This window comes from Neophocaena asiaeorientalis, unplaced genomic scaffold, assembly GCF_003031525.2.
Source record: "Neophocaena asiaeorientalis asiaeorientalis breed wild unplaced genomic scaffold, Neophocaena_asiaeorientalis_V1.1 scaffold49, whole genome shotgun sequence".
In the NCBI taxonomy this organism is placed as follows: Eukaryota; Metazoa; Chordata; class Mammalia; order Artiodactyla; family Phocoenidae; genus Neophocaena; species Neophocaena asiaeorientalis.
Genome location: NW_020172456.1, coordinates 2,143,484 through 2,163,552, shown reverse-complemented (window position 1 = coordinate 2,163,552; position 20,069 = coordinate 2,143,484). Strand labels below are relative to the sequence as shown.

Sequence of the window (20,069 nt, the reverse complement as noted above, 5' to 3'; positions counted from 1 at the left end):
ATTTTATTATCGGCTTGTCAGTTTCTATTAAGAAAAACCTGTGGCATTGTGATTGAGATTACATTGAATCCCAAAACATTGGGAAATATTAATATCTTAATATTGTGTCTGACAATCCATAAACATTGTATATATCTGCCTTTATTTAGGTCTTTTAAATTTTTTTCAGTGATTATTTTATCATTTTCAGTGTGGAGGTTTAGCATGTATTTTGTTAAATTTATCCACAAGTGTTTTATATCTTTTGGTGTTGTCACAAAAGTTATTTGTGGTAGCCAGCCTCCAGGTTGGCCCTCAATGCTCCTTCCCTCCTGGTATTCATGCCCTTGTACAGTCCCCCCTGCAATGCACACACATTGTACCAGGTCTGTGTGACCAATAGGATATGGCAAAGTGATGGAATGCCACTTCTGAGAGTAGGCAGTACAAGACATCATGGCTTCTTCCTTGTTCTCTGTTGGATTGCTTACTCTGGGAAACATGAGAACAGCTCTACTGGAAGGTCAAATGTGGTGAAGAACAGATACCCTCATAAACGAGGAACGGAGGCCTCTACTAACAAGATGTGAATGAGTGATCTTGAAAGTGCGTCCTCCAGACCCAGTCGAGCCTTCAGATGACAGCAGCCCAGGCTGATATCTTGACTGCAGCCTCCTGAGAGATGCTGAGCCAGACCACCTGGTGAAGCTTTTCCCAGATTCCAGACTTGTAGAAACTGTGTGAGATAATAGATGTTTGTTGTTTCAAGCTGCTAACTTGGTAATTCATTATGTAGCAGTTGAGAACTAATACAGTATTTTAAAAAATTAATGGTATCTATTTTATTTCAATTTCTAACTCTTTGTTTCTACCATTTAGAAATTCTTCTTTTTTTTTTTTTCCTGGTAAGTGGGCCTCTCACTGTTGTGGCCTCTCCCGTTGCGGAGCACAGGCTCCGGATGCGCAGGCTCAACAGCCATGGCTCACGGGCCTAGCTGCTCTGCAGCATGTGGGATCTTCCCAGACCGGGGCACGAACCCGTGTCCCCTGCATCGGCAGGCGGACTCTCAACCACTGCGCCACCAGGGAAGCCCCTTCTTTTTATTTTAAATATACATAGACCTTGTACCTTTGTCCTTGCTACAAATCAGCTCTTTTGCAGCTATTTTAGGATTTTCTACGTAAGCAATCACGTTATCTGTGACAAAGACAGTTTTGCTTCTTTTCGAATCTGGATGCTTTTTATTTATTCTACTGCCTTATTAACCTGGTAGGACTTTTAGTATAATGTTAAAAAAAATGGTGAGAGCGGATATTCTTGCCTTTTTCTTGATCCTAAGGGGAAAGCCATTCAGTCAGTGTGATGTTAGTTGTAGGTTTTTCCAAGATGCCCTTTATCAGGCTGAAGAAATTTTCTTCTGTTCTTAATTTACTAAAAGGTTTAAATTTTTTTCTCATTTTTTTGTCATCAATACTAGATTTATAGTTTTATTATAGTAAAAAATAGTTGTTACAGTGAGATCTACACACATATACAGAATTACATTTAAATTCATATAGAACAGTATTTACATTTTAAGTTATACCTGAAATTGGAAGATGAAGTATGGCTTAAACTTTACAACAAAGAAAAGAAAAATACATGGGATAAAAATAGAGTTAACAGTAAAAATAGAACAATCTGTTCTTGATACATGTGGAAACTTTTTGTCAGAATGCTACATCTTCTTAATATGATTGTCTAAACCATTAAAATATGGGTAGCTCAGTTTTATTTTGTCAGCAATTTCTTTGACAGGATTATAAACTAATGTTTTTGAAAGCAAATCCAAGCCATTTTCAACCAAGCTTTTGACATGGGATGCTAGCTTCCTGGTTTTCACTTGGGAAATGTATTCTTATAGTCCTGTAAAGATGCCACTTCTGGCCATGCTTCATTACTGGGGGGGCCCAAAGTTCTGAATATTTTAAAGAGTTGATCAACTTCTGAATTCCCATAGAAAAGTGTCTTCTTTGTTGTTAATTCTGCAAATATGGTGTCTATATGCCAAATGTCAACTGGAGTCGAGTAGTGAGCTGACCCCAGCAGTACTTCTGGAGATCTCTACCAGAGTGTTACTAACTCATGTATGTATACTCTAATAGGTATTCCAGAAGCTCTGGCAAAGCCAAAGTCAACTAGTTTAATTGTTCCTTTGTTATCAATAGATTTTGAGGTTTTAAATCTCTGTGAAGAGATCTTCTAGGCTGACAAAACACAATCCCTTGTAGGGTTTATTACAAATAACTCTTAACAAGTGAAGATTCCATGAACAGACCCGGAGGGATAGAATCCAAGTACTTTTGAGATCCAAGGAATTCAAAGATGAGATATAACCTGGATTCTTGTGTAACCGCATTTGAAGATTGACTATGTTTGGATGACAGAGTTCTAAAAGAGAAATTTCCTGAGTTGAGGCACTAGGAACACTTCCTCTTTACTTTCTAGTCTGATTTTTTCATGGCTACCACTTGACCAGTAGTTTTGTATCTACCCTTACACATAATTCCACAGATACTTCTCCAACTTTCTCTATTTTGGAATAATCATCCACAGTTACTAAATAGGAACGGTAGATCCTGGATTATCATTCTGTGATGGTAGAGGATGTGGTTGGAGGTGTCAGAGGGGTGGTGGAGGCAGTGATGCAGCCATCATATCTATGTCGCTCTTCCTCAACTTCCAAGAGCCCTGAGAGCTTTTATTATCAATAATTTTCTAATAATCTTTCTGAGTCTATTGAGGTAATTGTTTTCTTCTTTTTTGTTCTGTTAGTATGTTGAATTACATTGATTGATACTTGAATGTTAAACCAGCCTTGCATTCCTGAGATAAAACCCACTGGATCATCGTGTGTGAGTTGTTTTTGAAAACATTTGATGAATACTTTTCTACTATTTGAGGCACATTTGCATTTCATCTGAGAGAAGCCAGGAGACTCTGCTCCCATTGGCTGCTTTTGGGAGCGCAGTGCTTCCTTGGTGCTTGAAACTTGGATAAGTGGGTTTTTGTACCCCTTTGAGATCCTTGGGGGAAGTGTCTAGACTGAGACATGTGGGAATCTTGGTAGAGTGTTGATAATTTCTTGCCCCCCCAAATCAATATATTTGTTCAATCAAAATGTTTGTTCAGGGTTTCCCTGGTGGCGCAGTGGTTGAGGGTCCACCTGCCGATGCAGGGGACACGGGTTCATGCCCCGGTCCGGGAAGATCCCACATGCCACGGAGCGGCTGGGCCTGCGTGTCTGGAGCCTATGCTCCGCAATGGGAGAGGCCACAACAGTGAGAGGCCTGCGTACCGCAAAAAAAAAAAAAAAAAAAGTTTGTTTAGCTTTAATTTGGAGGAGGAGTTGAAAACTGGGAAAGTGAAAAAAGAATGGAGAAGGAGGACTGCTGGTAGAAACCTCAAAATAGGGAGAATATTAAGATATTAGCTACCTTAAATGACAAATATTCACTATTGAAATCATGGCCCTTAGAGGTCTTAGCTACAACTTCAGGATCATTTTGCAGTATTCCTTTAACCACACATTCTACTTTCCTGAGAAGAGTTTCGAACTTGCATTTTTCCTCTATCTATCTCCTCAATTTCCAGCGACACACCGGCATCCAGTGATGTTTGAACATATCTTTCCTTGTGTAGTAGTGCTCCATGCAGCTGCCCGGCAGACCCACTCCTTAATTTGACTCTGGACTATTTCCTCTTAATGCTTTGATCAGTATTTTTCAAGAGCTCAGTGTCCCCTTCTTCGAGACTCCAGGGAGATGAGTATGAAATATTATAATAATTTATTTTCACTCAAGGGCATTAAGACCAGGAGAAACCTCTCTTGGCCTGCCTCGGGGGCTGGGGTTAGTGTCAGTGTGTTAGGAGTAGGGAGACTGAGACATGGGATTATGAAAAGGAAACTTTCAGTGAATGAAATGATAGGAAAGAGTCTGGGTGGCTCCATCGAGTCCCAAATAGCTGCCAACTTCTCAAGGTTAACACACTGAGAAGGACCAGACCCTCTTGGCTTTCTCCTGTATTTAGGCCGCTATGGATCTATGAGTCTGTGAAAATAGCTGCTGAGCAGAGTAGAGCAATGCAGTCTCTCTTCCTCTATTCTCTGGCTCATTTTTCATTCTCTCCTCGATCCCCCTCTAACCTAGACTGGGACAATCAGATGACAAAAGAGATCTACTTTAAAACAAGTGCACTCAGGTATTTATAGTAAGGAAATGGACTGAATGAGCCAGCTGCTAAAAATAGATGGTATGACTTAATCCATTCAGGAAGATTGTGGCCCAGTGCATTTAGGGATAAAATAAATCATTTCAGATCTAATATTTAGAAAACGTATCCCAGATTGGAATGGTTGGCCTCTTGTGAGAAATGCTATAGATTTTTCTAAACTGGTAGCAGTGGTCGGCATGGGCTTTGCAGGGAAAAGGCTTGACATCAGCCTAGACATCAGAAGATCTTCTCAAGTCTGTTTTAGTTTTCCTCCAGAAAAATTGGTCTAAGTCCTCCAAGCTCTGTACAAAACAAATGTCAGTAAACCTTGCTGAGTCCATAAGGTGGGTTTGGGGCTCTGACTTATGTTTGGGGGATACTAACTCTGTCAATTGTAGATACTCATTCGATTTTCCCACATGGGTAAGTTCTTTTAATAAATAAACACATGCATAGCATTTACTGAACACTTCCTGAGTGACATGCACCATGCTAGGCCCTTCTCATTCTATTTTATTTAGACCTCACCCTAACCTTGGCATATGCTCTCCTTTTTGCTGATACACAAACTGAGGCTCAGCTAGGATTTTCCAAAGCCATGTTGGTTGAGAATAGCAGATTGAGATCTGAACTCATATCTAGCATGGGGGATAGATATGGAGTCTTGCAGTATTTTTGCAATCCTCTTGGCATTTTATTCTGGGCTGTGCACTTACAGGCCCTCAATCAGTGTTTATAATGAAGGCTTTCTTGATTCTCATTATCTCTTCCTCCTTTGAGTTCAATAGCCTACTTGTACTGTTCAACTTCGCATCCACTTTATGTTATCTTATATCATCCATTGGATCAGTTAGGAATGTGTTAATTTGCAAGGAAAAATACCTCAACTGATGTGGTGTTTTAAAGAAAAATGGTTGCAAGTTCTTTTTACGTCTCTAATTGAGAGCTGGCATCTGTGTCTTGTCTCCTTGGATCTGGTGACTGCTTCGACCAACTGAGTACTGTAGAAATGACACTGATTCCTGCATGAGCCTGGATCATAAAAATCCATGCAGCTTCCTTCTAGGTCTCTTGGAATGCTTGCTCTCAGAACCCAGCCATTGTGCTGTGAAAAGCCTAAGCCATATGGAGAGGCCACATGTGTTGGCACTTGGTCAACAGTCCCATCTGAGCCCAGTCTTTTATCATTCTAGCCTGGGTACCAGACACATGAGTGAAGAAGTTTTCATGGAAATGGATTCTCCAGGGCCAGCTATTCTAGTTCCTGGGTGTTTGAGTCACTCACCCGGTTGAGTCTTCTCAACAGAGGCTCCGGATATCATGCAGTAGAGACAGACCATTCCAGATGGACCCTGTCTGAATTCCTGACCTGCAAAATCTGTGAGCTTAATAAAATGACTTATTTTAATGGCACTTTTAGAGTAGCTTGTTACACAGTACAAGTAACTGGGATATCCAGCTAGCACTGGTTTACAGCAATTGAAATATGTGTATACATGTATTTAATGTAGTAGAAGATCTAGAGGTAAGCCCTTGTTGGCATTAGTTCACTGCTCAGCTATGCCATCAGGGACCCAGGATCTTTCCATGTGTCCATATTACCATCCTTAGTATGTTGCCTTTGTTCTCATGCTTGTTGCCTCATAGTTTTGGCATAAATGCTGTAGCTCCAGGCATTGCATCCGCATTCAAGTTAGGAAGAAGAAAGGACAGGCAGAGCTAGCCTCATCTATATGGTTTTATTAGGAAAGCAAAAGCTTTCCCAGAAGCCCTCAGGTCTTTACTTATGTTTCACCAGCTAGAATTTTGTCACGTGTTCACCCCTCAGGGGAAGGGAGGCTGAAAAAATGAGTATTTACCTGGCATATTGCTGTCCTAAACACAGTCTGGATTTGCTTAGCAAGGATACCGGAGTGCGTGAGCACCACGTGGGCAAGACCAGTGTCTGCCACATACCTCAGTTGCTTTGCATCACTTTTTTCTGGTTGGTTCAACTAGGTGGTAAGTTTTTGAAAACAGAGACAGCGATGGTTCCTCCTCTGGAATGCTTCTTAGCATGCCATATAGCGCTGAGAATGTCATTTCTGTGTAATATATTCACCTACTGAAGAAAGAGGAGAACAATAAGGGGGAGATTTTCTAGAGCAGAGGTATTCGCATGTTTTCCTTGCATACCCTTTGAAAAAAATTTGAGAGGCAGTGTACCCCCTTGTACATTTTTAACTTGGTATCTACAGTTACTATAACTTTACATAAAAATTACAAAGAATGTAATTTTGGGCAAATAATAAATACTGAAATTTAAAAATTTTTAAATAAACCTTTACATTGCCCTTTTTAAAGTTCCCAATCTAAATACCATAATGATTTGATACTACTGTCTTCTGTTTAAAAATATACAAAAGAGCTTTTCTTTAGTAGTCAGAAAATTTTACATCATTCCTTTTTCTCCTTGAACTCACATTTTCATTCCACTTTCCCCACAGAATTTTATCCTAATGTAATATATTTTTATGCTTGAAAGTTTTTTATCGATTTCTGTATCACGCTTCTCTGCAACAAAAACATACATATAGATTGAAACAGCATTTTAAAACATTTCATGTGCCTAAAAGGCTTTAAGTATTAAAACATTCCTTCTGGATTGAATTATCATTAAAATTATTATACTATGTAATTGAGAAAAGCAACATAGATATATTATAATTTTGATATGGAATTGTTAAACAAAGAAGTAAAATTCATCGGAAATGCATCTGCTGTGAGATGGATGGCATTTTAAAAACTTGTATCATGTATCTGTGGGTGAATATTACTTATTGCTTGATCGAGACAGTTCGGCATCAGTTGCAAGCCAAGGTTTTGTTTATTAAGACATAAGTGCTGACGGATGTTAACTAGACTTATTGTCATCATTTTGCAATCTGTACTAGTACTGAATCATTACATTGTACACCTGAAACTAGTGTAACATATTTCAATTAAAATAAAAGGTTAAAGTGCTGAAAACGTTCACATAAGTGGAAATGTAAGGAAAATTGTTACATTTGAACTGCTTCCAAGTCATAAATTAAAAATCACATAGTGGTCTATCATCAAAAATTTGTTTTAATGATCTATCAGCTGACAGCGCACATTAGGTCCCCATTCGATTATGTGGAAAACACCTGACTTGGAAAAGAAATTGTAACCAGTCATTTGAGTTGTTCATTTGCAAATGGATTTTCCCCTCTCATTAGAGACATTCACAACCTCAATATTTCTATTTATTCCCTGTTTGGAGCCCTGGAAGTTTGTCGTCCAGGACACATAGTAAGATTTGGGATGTGTGAGCACTATGTCTTGCTTTTGGTAAGTGGGAGGAGGGCTACTGTGAAAGAGAAGATAGGGAAGATGTGGAAGAAGAACTTGCCTGATGCCCCAGCTGCAGGCAGATCGATTTTAGGGGAGTCTGTAGGAAAAATGAGGTTTGGAAATTGATCTTCATCGGTCTATCCATGTCCCCAAACCAAGTCCTCTTATACCCCCCAACAGCGTGTGTACCCCAACTTGAAGGCTGCTGTTCCAAAAGCTGTTAGAGCTCATAGAGATGTTATCACTCTTGGAGAGGATGAATTTGCTTGAGTTCCCCTTTAGGCATACTGGCTCGCACTTAATGAGCTGCTCTGTGCAGTGCCTTATAGGTACCATCTTACCAAGTCCTGAGAACAGTCTTAAGAGGGAGGAATCATTGTCTCTCTTTTGCAGATGAGAATGCAGTGGTTAAGGGAAGTAGCAGGCATCAGGCACCAAAACTGGGGTTCAAACCCAGGTCGATGGGTTTACAGAGCCTGAGCTATTTAGCCACTGTGTTAAATTGTGCCTGGCTCTGGTTACAGGGAGCATAGCTCTTCACAGGAGCTGTTGCCTGGACTGCTGTTGCTTTTATCTTTGTTTCCTTCTTGGCAAATTTCTCTAAACCCAGATGGCTGGGCCCCACCTCTAGAATTTCTGATTCAGTAGGTCTGGGGGAGGCCGAGAATCTGCATTTCTAACAAGTTCCTAGGTCTGGGAGCCCACTTCTCTAAAGCACGTCCAGCTTCATGGGAGAGATTCCCGTTTCTAATGTATTTAGGGACTGATGCTTTTTCCCTTAAGTTTCTTTTAGGGCTGAGGTTTTCATTTGCCTTGAAGTGAGTATATATAAAATGCACATTGCATATATATTTCAATGCCTGAAACAACTTTGGAAAAACTTGTGCTGCAGGAATTTTTGCTGGAGATTTTTTTGGTGGTTTTGCACACGAAGGTCCTCTGTGCCTCTGCCAAGTTGTTCACTCTGTCTGTCTGGATGGAATGTCCTTTCCTTCATTCTTCACCTGTTGGTTCAGTCCTCAAGACTCATCTCAAAATAAGGTCTTCTCTCTGAAATTTGCTGGTTAACTCAAGTACCTCTTCCCTGAACTCCTCTAGCCCAGCATAGCACGCTGTAGGCACAATATTGCTTGCACGTTCTCTCTTGCATTGGTTGATAAATTTGATACTAGCAAAGTGCCCAATAAATAATAATAGCTAGCGAACATTTAATAAGCACTTACTAAATACCAGGCATTTGCTTACATTTCCTATTTCATTAAATTCTTACAACAATATTATGAGGTAGATACTGTTACTATCCCTATCTCATAGTTGAGGAGACTGAGGCACAGAAAGGTAACTTAGACAAGGGCATACAGCTATTCAGGGGCATTTCCTTTGTTGAAGTCTCTGTGGCCTAGACTGACCCCTTGGGCTTGCAGCCCCAAATACTGATGTCAGCTCATGAAGCTCATTGACATGAATGCACATAATTTGTGTCGAGAGAATGCCAGGCCATTGATTTGTGTGGCTAGAGATGCCCAGGGGAAAGGGTACTCTGGGCAGTGTATTCTGTCTCTTATGGCAGACTTCTCGGGAAGCCTAAGTATAAGCCTCCATTTGACTTGCTAGCACAACAGTTCAGACCAGGGGAGTTAGTGACACAGGTGCAGTCTGTAGTGGCCTCGGGTTAATACAATTCATTGCTGCCACAAAGCTATTGTTGGGAGCAATAGGGCAAGTCCTTGGGTACTATTGCTTGGTGGATAAGAGAAGAGATCTGCAGCTAGACTGAACGGTTCAAATTCCAGCTCTGCCACTTACTAGCTATGAGGAGTTGAGCAAGTTACTCATCTGAACAAGGTGTTGATAATAATGGAAACTGTCTCATAGGCTTGTTTCGAGGGCTAGTACATTTGCATATAGAAGGAACTTAGAGGTGTGCCAAATATATAACAAGAAGTGTAGTATTGTGTCTATTAGTGTTGTATTCTCAGTGCCCTGTGGAGGCCTGGCACATAGTAGGAGCGCTATGCAGGAATGAATAAATGAATGACTGGTTTGACTAAAACTTTGTTAGACTCTACCAGTATTTACTTGAAAGCAGTCACTGTCAAAAGAAAACTAACAGTAAAGAGATACATTTTAAATTCAGACCAGTACACATGTACACACACACACTTCATGAAAACAGTAAACAATACTTACTGTTATTACATGTGATGCAATCATATTGTCTATTCTATGTTATTTCATTTTTAAAAAAATGCTGGTAACTCACTAGTTGATTTTACCACCTATAAAGGAGTCAGGACAATTTGATAAACTACCGCCTTAAGAGATTTCCCCTTTAATGAACACATTCCATGTATAGATATGTTAATATCACCAGGCAGGCTTTGCATATCTTTGCTCAATCTTTAGAAGACAGACTCATTACCTTCATTCCTCTCATTTTCAAGTTCTTGGACCCTGTATATAGGGCCTTAAGGTCTGTGCGTCTTTCCAGGGTCCGTGGATGGAACTCTTCCATGAAGCCCCAATTTCCTCAGGGCTGGGTGGACCAGAGCTGTGACCTAAAAGTAACTACATCAAAGGCCTTGAGCCTCTTTGGCAAAGTTCAAACTTGGCTAAGGAAATGCTGTCTTTACAGACTCTAGTCTCAGTTTTAACACTTTCGCTGAAGGTTGACCAGCACCAGCTGTGGAGATGGGCTTGGTCTTTCCCTGCTTCTTGACTCACCAGATGTAAGTTGCTACCACCCTACCTCCCAAAATGGGCTGTTGGCTCCTGGGCCCCCTTCCACACTGGGGAAGGCTTATGCTTGTATTTAGCCCAGATTCCTCAGGTTTTTTAAAAAATAAATTTATTTATTTATATATTTTTGGCTGAGTTGGGTCTTTGTTGCTGCACGCGGGCTTTCTCTAGTTGCGGCCAGCGGGGGCTACTCTTCATTGCGGTGTGCGGGCTTCTCATTGCAGTGGCGGGCGGGCTTCAGTAGTTTTGGCTCGCAGGCCCTAGAGCACAGGCTCAGTAGTTGTGGCGCACGGGCTTTGTTGCTCCACAGCATGTGGGATCTTCCCGGACCAGGGCTCGAAGCCGTGTCCCCTGCATTGGCAGACGGATTCTTAACCACTTCGCCACCAGGGAAGCCCTCCTCAGTTTTTTGATGGCTGGCAAGAGTGAGTAGGAAAGTGTGCTGCTGGAGAATTATGTTCGATGGGGTGGGGTGGGCCGCAGGGTGCTGGAAGGAGAGGCTGGGTGGAGCGTGTCCTGATGTGGGTTTAGAACTGTATAGACTCTAGACCGAGGTGCCCTTTTGAAATGCACTGGCCTGACCTCCTTTTGCTGCCCTGGATTGTGCTCCCCCGTCTTTGGTCACTCTTCTTGTGTGAATGGTTAAGGACAGAATCCTTGGGAAACTTTCCTAGCCATCAGCTTGGTTCTTTTCAAGGCTTGTGTATAAATGCCACATGTAATACTAGTTCAAGTCAAAGGAGAGGAAAGAAAAAGACTGTATGGTCAGGGGAACTCGATGTGTCAGTGATGATACTAACAACCACTGCTACTATTTACTGAGCATTTCTGAGTGATGATACGGTGGATTCTGCCTCCTGGTTCAAACTGGCAACTGCGTCTCTGCTCTGTTATCTTGTGGTCCAGGGGACCTCTATTCATCTTTGTTGTTTCAACATTTTAAACTCTCTTCCATTGTTTCTTCGAAATGCTAAAGCTAGCCTTCTTAAACCATGCCCATTTAGGGCTCTTATTTTCTTCTGGCTTTGGAGGATGTAAACCTCCACCTGTCTTCCCACACTCCTGTCCCTCTGTTCTTCATTACTTTTCAAGAATGTTAGAGCTTTAGTATATTCCCACCCAAAGACTCAGTAATGCAGACTTTTAAGATTTAGTGATTTTGTATGTATTACACATTTTCCAAGTATTCCCTAGCCTATTTGTTGTTGAAAATTATTTTTGCAAAGTCTTCATTACTTCCTAATAGTTTAAATGTGTTTCTTGGACTCCTCCCTCTTTCCCTTCCTGTACTTTCACTATTCAAGCAGTGGGTTATGGATTTTTGGATTTCATGGAGCAAAAGTTAAAAAAAAAAGGTAGGGTAACTTATGTAGGGTTGCCATCTTTTAATGTTTTTCAAATAAAAACAAATACCATTTACTTTTTTTTTTTTTTTGCGGGCCTCTCCCAGTTGTGGCCTCTCCCGTTGCAGAGCACAGGCTCCGGACGCACAGGCTCAGCGGCCACGGCTCACGGGCCCAGCTGCTCCGCGGCATGTGGGATCTTCCCGGACGGGGGCACGAACCCGTGTCTCCTGCCTCAGCAGGGGACTCAGAACCTAGATATGTTTATTTTATTTTATTTATTTTTTTATTGGAGTATAGTTGCTTTACACTGCTGTGTCAGTTTCTGCTGTACAGCAAAGTGAATCAGCCGTACGTATACATATATGCCCTCTTTTTTGGATTTCCTTCCCATTTAGGTCACCACAGAGCACCGAGTAGAGTTCCCTGTGCTATACAGTAGGTTCTCATTAGTTATCTATAACAAATACCATTTACTTTTACCATCACTTCATAAAAGAAGTTGCCCAGTGGAGTCCTAGAAGCATGGCAATTGCCTTTGTGGAGATGAGTTCTCAGAGAAGCGCTCCTTCCTTACTGATTCAAGTTCAGTGTAATCTCTTGGGCACCCACTGTGTGCTCAGCTCTGTGGTGGACATAAAGGAAGGACTGGAGTTTTGCCTTTACCTTCAGGGATCCCACAGACGAGACGAGAAAAGCAGCTATGTAAGACTGTAACTCTGGGTCTGCCTTCTCCATGAGACTGTACTCTACTTAAAGGTAAAGATCATATCCTTATGTCTTCTACGTCCCACTGCACCAGCACATGTCTGACACTTCATACGTGCTATATCAATGTTTGCTCACTCATAATGAATTACAGGACAGTACAAGATCAAATATGTGTAGACCTTCGATTGAAGTCAATCATGTACCACTACTGTATGATACTGTATCATGGGTGGTAGAATAGAGCAGGAAGGGGTAGGTCACAGCTGACTCAAGTTGGCAGGAAGACTTCATAGCAGGAGATGGTGAGATTGAGATGGGCCCTCAGGAATGATTAGAAGTCAGACAACCTGGCAGTAAGCAGTGGGGCTCTGTTGGAAAGCAGCTTGAGGTCCAGGGAGTAATATTCAGAAGAGGTTATGTCTTTGTTTTGCAGGGTAATCGCTTATTTGGAGTTTATGGTAGCATGGGTTGGTGATGGATACCAAAGAACCTTTAGGGCAGTGGTTCAAAACTGGGAGTGATTTTGCCCCCTAGGAGACATTTGGCAACATCTGGAGACATTTTTTTTCTTAAAACTGGGGGAAGGGTGCTATTGGCATGTAGTTCTGGCATATGGTAGAGGCTAGGGATGCTGCTAAATACCTTACAATGCAGGGCAGTCCTCTTCCCCCACCAAAGGCTTGGCTGGCCCCAAATGTCAACAGCACTAGAAGTTAGAAACTCTGGGGAATTCCCTGGCGGTCCCATGGTTAGGACTCTGAGCTTTCACTGCCGAGGGCCTGGGGTTCCATCCTTGGTCAGGGAACTAAGATATCAAAAGCTGTGTAGCACAGACAAAAAAAAGAAAAAGAAAAAGGAAAAAAGAAACTCTGATGTAGGGGGATTAATATGAAAAAGGAAATAGGTATGATGCTATCAATAGCATTTCATGATCATGAGAAGTGCCTGGAAGCCAAAGCTACTATTACAGGGTAGCATTTACTTCTCTCCTTCTCTCCAAGGAACTTCCTTTTCCCTACCTTTATGGGTCTCTCTCCTGACTTGTGTTGCTAGTGTCTTTCTCTTCTCTCATTACCTCCCCTTTGGTTTCATATCTTCAGAGCTTCTACTGCCCTCCTGCAAGTCAAGAACCTCAGAGCTACCTGGGGAACTCTGGAAGGCTGTTTGGGCAATGAATAGAATTTGGAGATGAATGCAGTGGTCTTGGCCCAACATATATCTTTACTTTCATGTCATCTAGGCTAAAAGTCATTCTATTAAGCCTCATGGGTTATGTATTTATTCAAAGGGACTTTTTTGGCTTTGTCACATTTCTAATCTGTCAAGATTTTTCCCCCCCCAGGGGTGTGATAGCTGCATTTGTTTACCTTAGGGATGACAGCAGGATATAGAGGTGAGTTTTCCAAAGTATAGTCCCTGTAACATTAATTCTCTATATTAATAAGTATTCTCTGAAAAAAAAGAGTTAAGAAAAAAATATTTCAGTGGTCACACTACAGGGTTAAACAGATATTTTAGTGTAAGACTTCTTAGAGTCTTTATTATTCATATGGGCGTTTTCAATTTCCAAGGGAAAGAAGTGGCATTCTATAGTCTCAAACCTAATTGACCATGGGACACATTTTGTACAACATGTATCAACAACTTAGTTTGGGAAAGTATGGACTTCGGAGCTTTGTACCCAGAATTCACATCTCTGCCTCCATCACTAACTCATTTCTTGGGATAAGTACTTGACTTTTTGAAGCCTCAGCTTCCTCATCTGGAAAATTTATATGTAGGCAAATAATCCTTCCTCACAAGGTATTGGGTGTTACCTCCTAATCTCATGCTTTCATGGTTGTCACATGTTTCTACATTTTGTCGTTGACATGAATGTCTTTCGTACTAAACTGAAATCATTGAGTGCCTAGATGGTATCTTGTGATCTTTATATTCTCAGTTCTTCCCCCAATTCCTGGCCGATCGTGGCCTCGGTAAATGCTAAATGAATCAATGGGTAATGTGTGTAACAGGCACAGTGCACCTTGTGCAGTCTCAGTGAACGCTAGTTCTCACCTGGCTCCTTCCCCTAGCCCTCCTCAGTGTGTAAAAGCTTTTTGGAAGAGGTAGGAAGGAAGGGGATTGGAGCCGTATGGTGATGGTCACTTTGATATTTTGGTTGGCTAAAGGCTTCATGAGGTTTCATGCTTCATCTGTATGACAGTTAGCTAGTGTATATCAGAGGCTTGCTTAAGGAAGGTGTGCTCATCTATTTATAATCTTGTGCCACAGTAACAGTGGGTAGTTCTCATCTGGCGCATTCTGCTCAATTTGGGACATCAACTCTCAAGAGGGGGGGATTTTGGTTTCTTTAACATCCTTAGCCACGACTGCTTCTGGAAAGGATTGTGGAGAGGGCAAGGGAAACATTCACAAGCTGATGAGGGTCTTCCTGGGAGGGTTCTGGTGCAGATGGACATCTCAGATTATGATGGATGGTGAAGGAAATGACAATGTGTACAGGGATACATGTTAACGTTCTTCGTAAGAGCAGCATACTATAAAGAAAAGGGCTTTGGACTTGTATGAGCAAACCTGGATTTCAGTGTCTATGTGACTGGGTGGGGGGTTTCCTACCTCCTGGGCCTGAGTTTGTCTTAAAAATGAAGGTCTGGGGCTTCCCTGGTGGTGCAGTGGTTGAGAGCCCGCCTGCCGATGCAGGGGACATGGGTTTGTGCCCCGGTCCGGGAAGATCCCACATGCCACGGAGCTGCTGGGCCCGCGAGCCATGGCTGCTGGGCCTGCACGTCCGGAGCCTGTGCTCTGCAATGGGAGAGGCCACAACAGTGAGAGGCCTGCATACCGCAAAAAAAAAATGAAGGTCTGGGGGACTTCCCTGGTGGTCCAGTGGTTAAGACTCTGCGCTTCCACTGCAGGGGGTGTGAGTTCATCCCTGGTTGGGGAACTAAGATGCCACATGCCATGCGGTATGGCCAAAAATTAAAAAAAAAAAAAAAAAGAAAGAAAAAGAAGATTTGGGGCTGGAAGATGTTTGCAGGTCTCTTTTTGATTGATAAAGCGTAACTCTGAGACATTTGAGGGCTGTGCTGGAGAAGAGAGTCTAGACTGCAGACTTTTTCTGTGGGTTTCAGAGGGAAGGACTCAGACCAGCAGGGTGAGAAGAGAAGAGGCCAGCTGGCTGCTTAATAAGAAAAAGTCATTTCAGAGGGAGGGAGAATGTGGATGAATCCTATTGCCAGAAGTGCTACCAGAGTCACCTGCCTGGGCTCTTCTAGAGATGACCCTTAAGACCCCTGCTGTCAATGAAGAAAAGTTTTATTTTAGAGTAATTTTAGATGTATGGAAAATTGTGAAGATAATGCAGAGAATTCCCACATACCCTCCATCCAGTTTCCCCTAGTATTAACATTTTATATTAGGAGGGCACATTTACTATCATTGATGAACCAACATTGATACATTATTATTAACTGAAGTCCACACTTTATTCAGATTTCCCGAGTTTTTACCTTATGTTCTTTTTCTGTTCCAGGATCCCACCCAGAATATCACATTACATTTAGGTTCCTCTCGGCTGTGATAATTTCTCAGACTTTCCTTGTTTTTGATGACCCTGACAGTTTTGAGGTGCACTGGTCAGGCATTTTGTAGACTGTCTCTCAGTTGGGGTTTCTCGTGATGTGTTTCTCATGATTAGACTGGGGTCGCGGGTTTTGGGGAGGAAGACCACAGAGGTGAAGTGCCCTTCTCATCACATTGTATCAATGTGACTTTTCACTGACGATGCTGACCGTGGCCACCTGGCTAAGACAGCATTTGTCAGGTTTCTCCAGTATAAAGTTGTTATTATTGCTTTTGCCCCTTTTATATCATACTCTTTAGAAGGAAGTCTCAATGTACAGCCCACACTTATGGGGTGGGAAGTTAGGCTCCCCTTCCTTGGGAGGAGTCTTTAGTTTTAAAAGAAAAAAATTTATTTGGACTCTTGTTTGTCTCCCGAGTCTCTTGCAGAGCCCCAGGTGCAGTGAGTGAGCCCATTCTCATTTTTTCCTCAACATCAGACAGCTAATCAAGGCGTGGGGATTTACTTAAACTAACAAATGATTATCCTCCCCTGTAGAAGAGTTACCAGAATGCTGAATTTGCTAATTACTCTTCTCTCTGCTTCTTCCAAGCAGTGATCTTGAGAGAGATGAGACCAATCTATCTTAAGTGAGGGCTGCAACTCAGGAAACTGGGAGGCTGAGGAACAGGGAGGGGTGGCAGGTGGATGCAGAACTGAAGTGACCTAAAGGGAAATGATGTAGTTAAGAGGGAATTAACCACACTGGGCCTAATTGAAATCTCTCAGTCTGTTCTATCCATCAGTATTTCTTCTGGATTTCTGCTTGTATTGATACCTCTGCTAACGGGGGTTGAGCAGAAATGTTTATCTTGGGACAGTGGCTGCTTGGAGTCTCTCTGGCCTTCTGTTCCCAACTTGCTGCCATTTCCTCCACAAAGCTGAACGTTTGTGTTCAATTCTGCCGTTAACTGTCTGTGTGATCTTTGAGCTCCCATTTCCTCATCTGTAAAATGATGCGTTAGTTTGAACCAGAAAGGGTAAGATAGGCATTAGTGATGCTTGATCCCTTTTCATACTTTTGGCAGATATTGCTAACTGATCACACCGTTCTCTCCTGCTGAGACAGATGTGGCCTCAGAATCTTTCTCAACACAGTGCTGTAGGTATTAACTACTTTAAAAAAAATTAATTTATTTATTTGGCTGCATTGGGTCTTAGCTGTGGCCCAAGGGATCTTCATTGTGGCAGGCGTGCTTCTCTCTAGTTGTGGCGTGCTGGCTCTAGAGCGCGGGCTCAGTGGTTGCAGTGCACAGGGTTTCTAGTTGGGGCGTGCAGGCTCTAGAACACACAGGCTTAGTTGCCCTGCAGCATGTGGAATCTTAGTTCTCTGACCAGGGAATCGAACCTGCATCCCCTGCATTGGAAGGCGGAATCTTAACCACTGGACCACCAGGAAAGTCCCAAGTAGGTATGAACTATTGATACATATCAGTTGGGGTGGGCAACAAGTAAATGATTTGCCATCCCTGGACTAGAGGCTTTTTTAGGGTCTTAAGATATTAAGATTCAGGTTTATACAATTCATTCATTATTCAGTCAACAAATATTTCTGAGTGTCAACGTGTGCTAGGCATTGTGCTAGAGGCTGGGTATATGTTAGTGAATAAAATAGACATTGTCCCTGCCTTTTGTGGGGCATAAAGATTGTAAATTCTTTGATAAATGTCATGTGTTGTATCTCAGTAGCTCTTAGTATAGTTTAGGGCAATCAAAATCAGCTGATGGTGGGAGGGGTAGGAAGTAGATTTCATTAAGCACCTTGGGCAAGGTTCAAATATATTATCTCATTTAATCCTCACAGCCACCTTATAAGTTAGGAAGCTATAGTCACAATTTACAAATGAGAAAAGCAAGGCATACAGAAGAAGTTGCCCAGGAGCCAAGAGTGGTAAGTGGTAGAGCAGAGACTGAACCTTTGTCAGTCTGATGCCAAGGGCAGTGGGTTTTATACCACACCTCACTCACTCATCCAAACGTTCTGTTCTTTAATAAAGAGAGAACATCTTCAGTTAGGAAGGAGGGCAGATTAGAGTCCACGCCACGGAGAAGGAGAGAGGATGGGCCCGTGTAGATGCTGACCTATGGCTGCTGTGTGTGGCTGGTGCAGCCAGTCAGCCCAGTGGAGCAGGGGTCTGGCTAGAATGGTGATATGAATGAGGGCAGCCGAGAGAATGCACCTCCTCCTGCCCCTACATCATTTATCATATCACGTCAGCCTGATTTCCTCCTAGGCCTACCTCGGACTTGCAATGTAACCAGTCCTCTTCCAGTTTCTACCAGCTGCTTAAAGCTCTAAGATTTCTCCCTATGCACCCTGGAAAGATGTGTTGAAGGAAGAGGAGGAAGGAGGCAAATATTGGGCATAGTGGGTTGAACTTGCCCTCCTGCATGTGGCTCTACTCCAAGCCTAGACCTCTGTCAGGTCCTGGACACCCAGCCTGGACTTGCTCTGTTCTCACATTTAGTACAAAGCTCTCCACCAGACTTTGGCAGTTCAGCTCCTTAACACCCAGAGTTTCATTCATGGAGACTGATGATGTTCAGAGTTCAGAGGCCCATTAGTCCTCCTTGAATAGTAGGTCCAATATGGGAGAAATAGAGGACTTCCCTGGAAAAGGAATAGGGAAGAACATCTCTGAGGCTTCACTTAAGTTACTTCCAGAGACTAGGAAGACCCCTTTTCTCTTAGGCAAGCACTCCCTTTCTTCTTCTCCTAAATAACAATTTAGTGAGCTATGAGAATCTCTCCTTCCTTATAAGTGAACTAAACATCACAGTTGGTCCCTGTTGTTTTCATTCCAGTTTCCCCGAGAGCAAAGCCTGAAGCCAGGACTTGGAGGCAGGTGGTGGACCCCCAAAATAGGGAGGGGTGGTGGACACTGGATGCACCATCAGATCTTCCTTTAGGAATGAAGGGCTGATTGCTCATCTGCTGCGAGTGCTGTGGCTGAGAGCTCTCGGCTGTCAGCCCTCCCAGGGTGGCCTGTTACAAACAGCCACCCAGTTCAAGGTCGCACCCACTTCCGGGGGTGCTTACATCCAATGACTGATGGAAGTCAGGGTAGAAAGCTCTTGTCGCCTCCCCCCCAACTCAGGATAACCTGGAGGTGTCATCTCAGCTTCAGAGCTCCTCTGAGAGTCAGTGGAGGCTCACCTGGTGCTTCGTTCGCTTCCCCTCCACAGGTGTTGTTGATTCCTAGAACCCTCCATAATGAACCTGACCTGTGACTGTAGCTGCCTAATGTAGTCTGGGAAAGTGGATACTAGGATGGGGCTTGGGAGCTGGATCACCATTGCCTGGCTGGCAGCGAGGACCATGTTACTCACGGTAGGTGGGATAGTACAAGCTATAATTTGTGGTGATTTGGGATGTATACCAGTGGAAAAGAATGGATTAGCTGGTGCAGTGTATCAGCATTTGAGAAATATGGGATAAAGAGTAGCCATGAGGGCAGTGGAATTGGGTAGGTGTTGCTAAGCTCAAATAATGCTTTGAAAGAAGACATTACAGAGTTGAGAGCGATAATCGCAACTATAAGGCTAAGTGTGAAGGCCAGAGGACTTCCTTGTGGCATGTAAAGAGGTTCTCATCACCAGCAGAAGGAGAGCAGGGAAATCTGAGGCCCAGGCTCAGGACTTAATCATTAGAAAGAAGAGATGACTTCAAAGAAAGTTAAATTAGCAACATAAGCAACTGCTTAGGTCGAAGCTAACCAAGGTCAGGGCCCTGGTTAGGAAAGAATGGGATCGTAACACATGGAATGGGGACTTCTGGTTGATGTAGCTGAAAATGTTGAATCATCAGATTCTTCCATACTCTCTGAGCCTGCAGGAATGACCTTTTCCTCCCTACTAAGGGCTGGTGTTCCCCTTTCCTTGAAGACAATGCAAAGATCTCTGCAAGACAGCGTGTGCCTCCCCAAGCATGCTGCACCTCCCCTCCTGGCCACTGGGCCAAAAATTAGGGTACAGTTATGACACCTGGCTAGGGACAAACTGATAAGCTCTCTCCTTTGAGAGCTGCAGGACCCAAGCAACATATTCCAGCAGGAGCCAAGAG

At 42.8% G+C, this 20,069-nt stretch overlaps 1 pseudogene; it reads right to left on the bottom strand.

The window, feature by feature from the left end:
- Positions 1–1,697: 1,697 nt before the first annotated feature.
- Positions 1,698–20,069, bottom strand: part of LOC112394849 (cyclin-dependent kinase 1-like) — a 170,701-nt pseudogene continuing 152,329 nt past the window's right edge.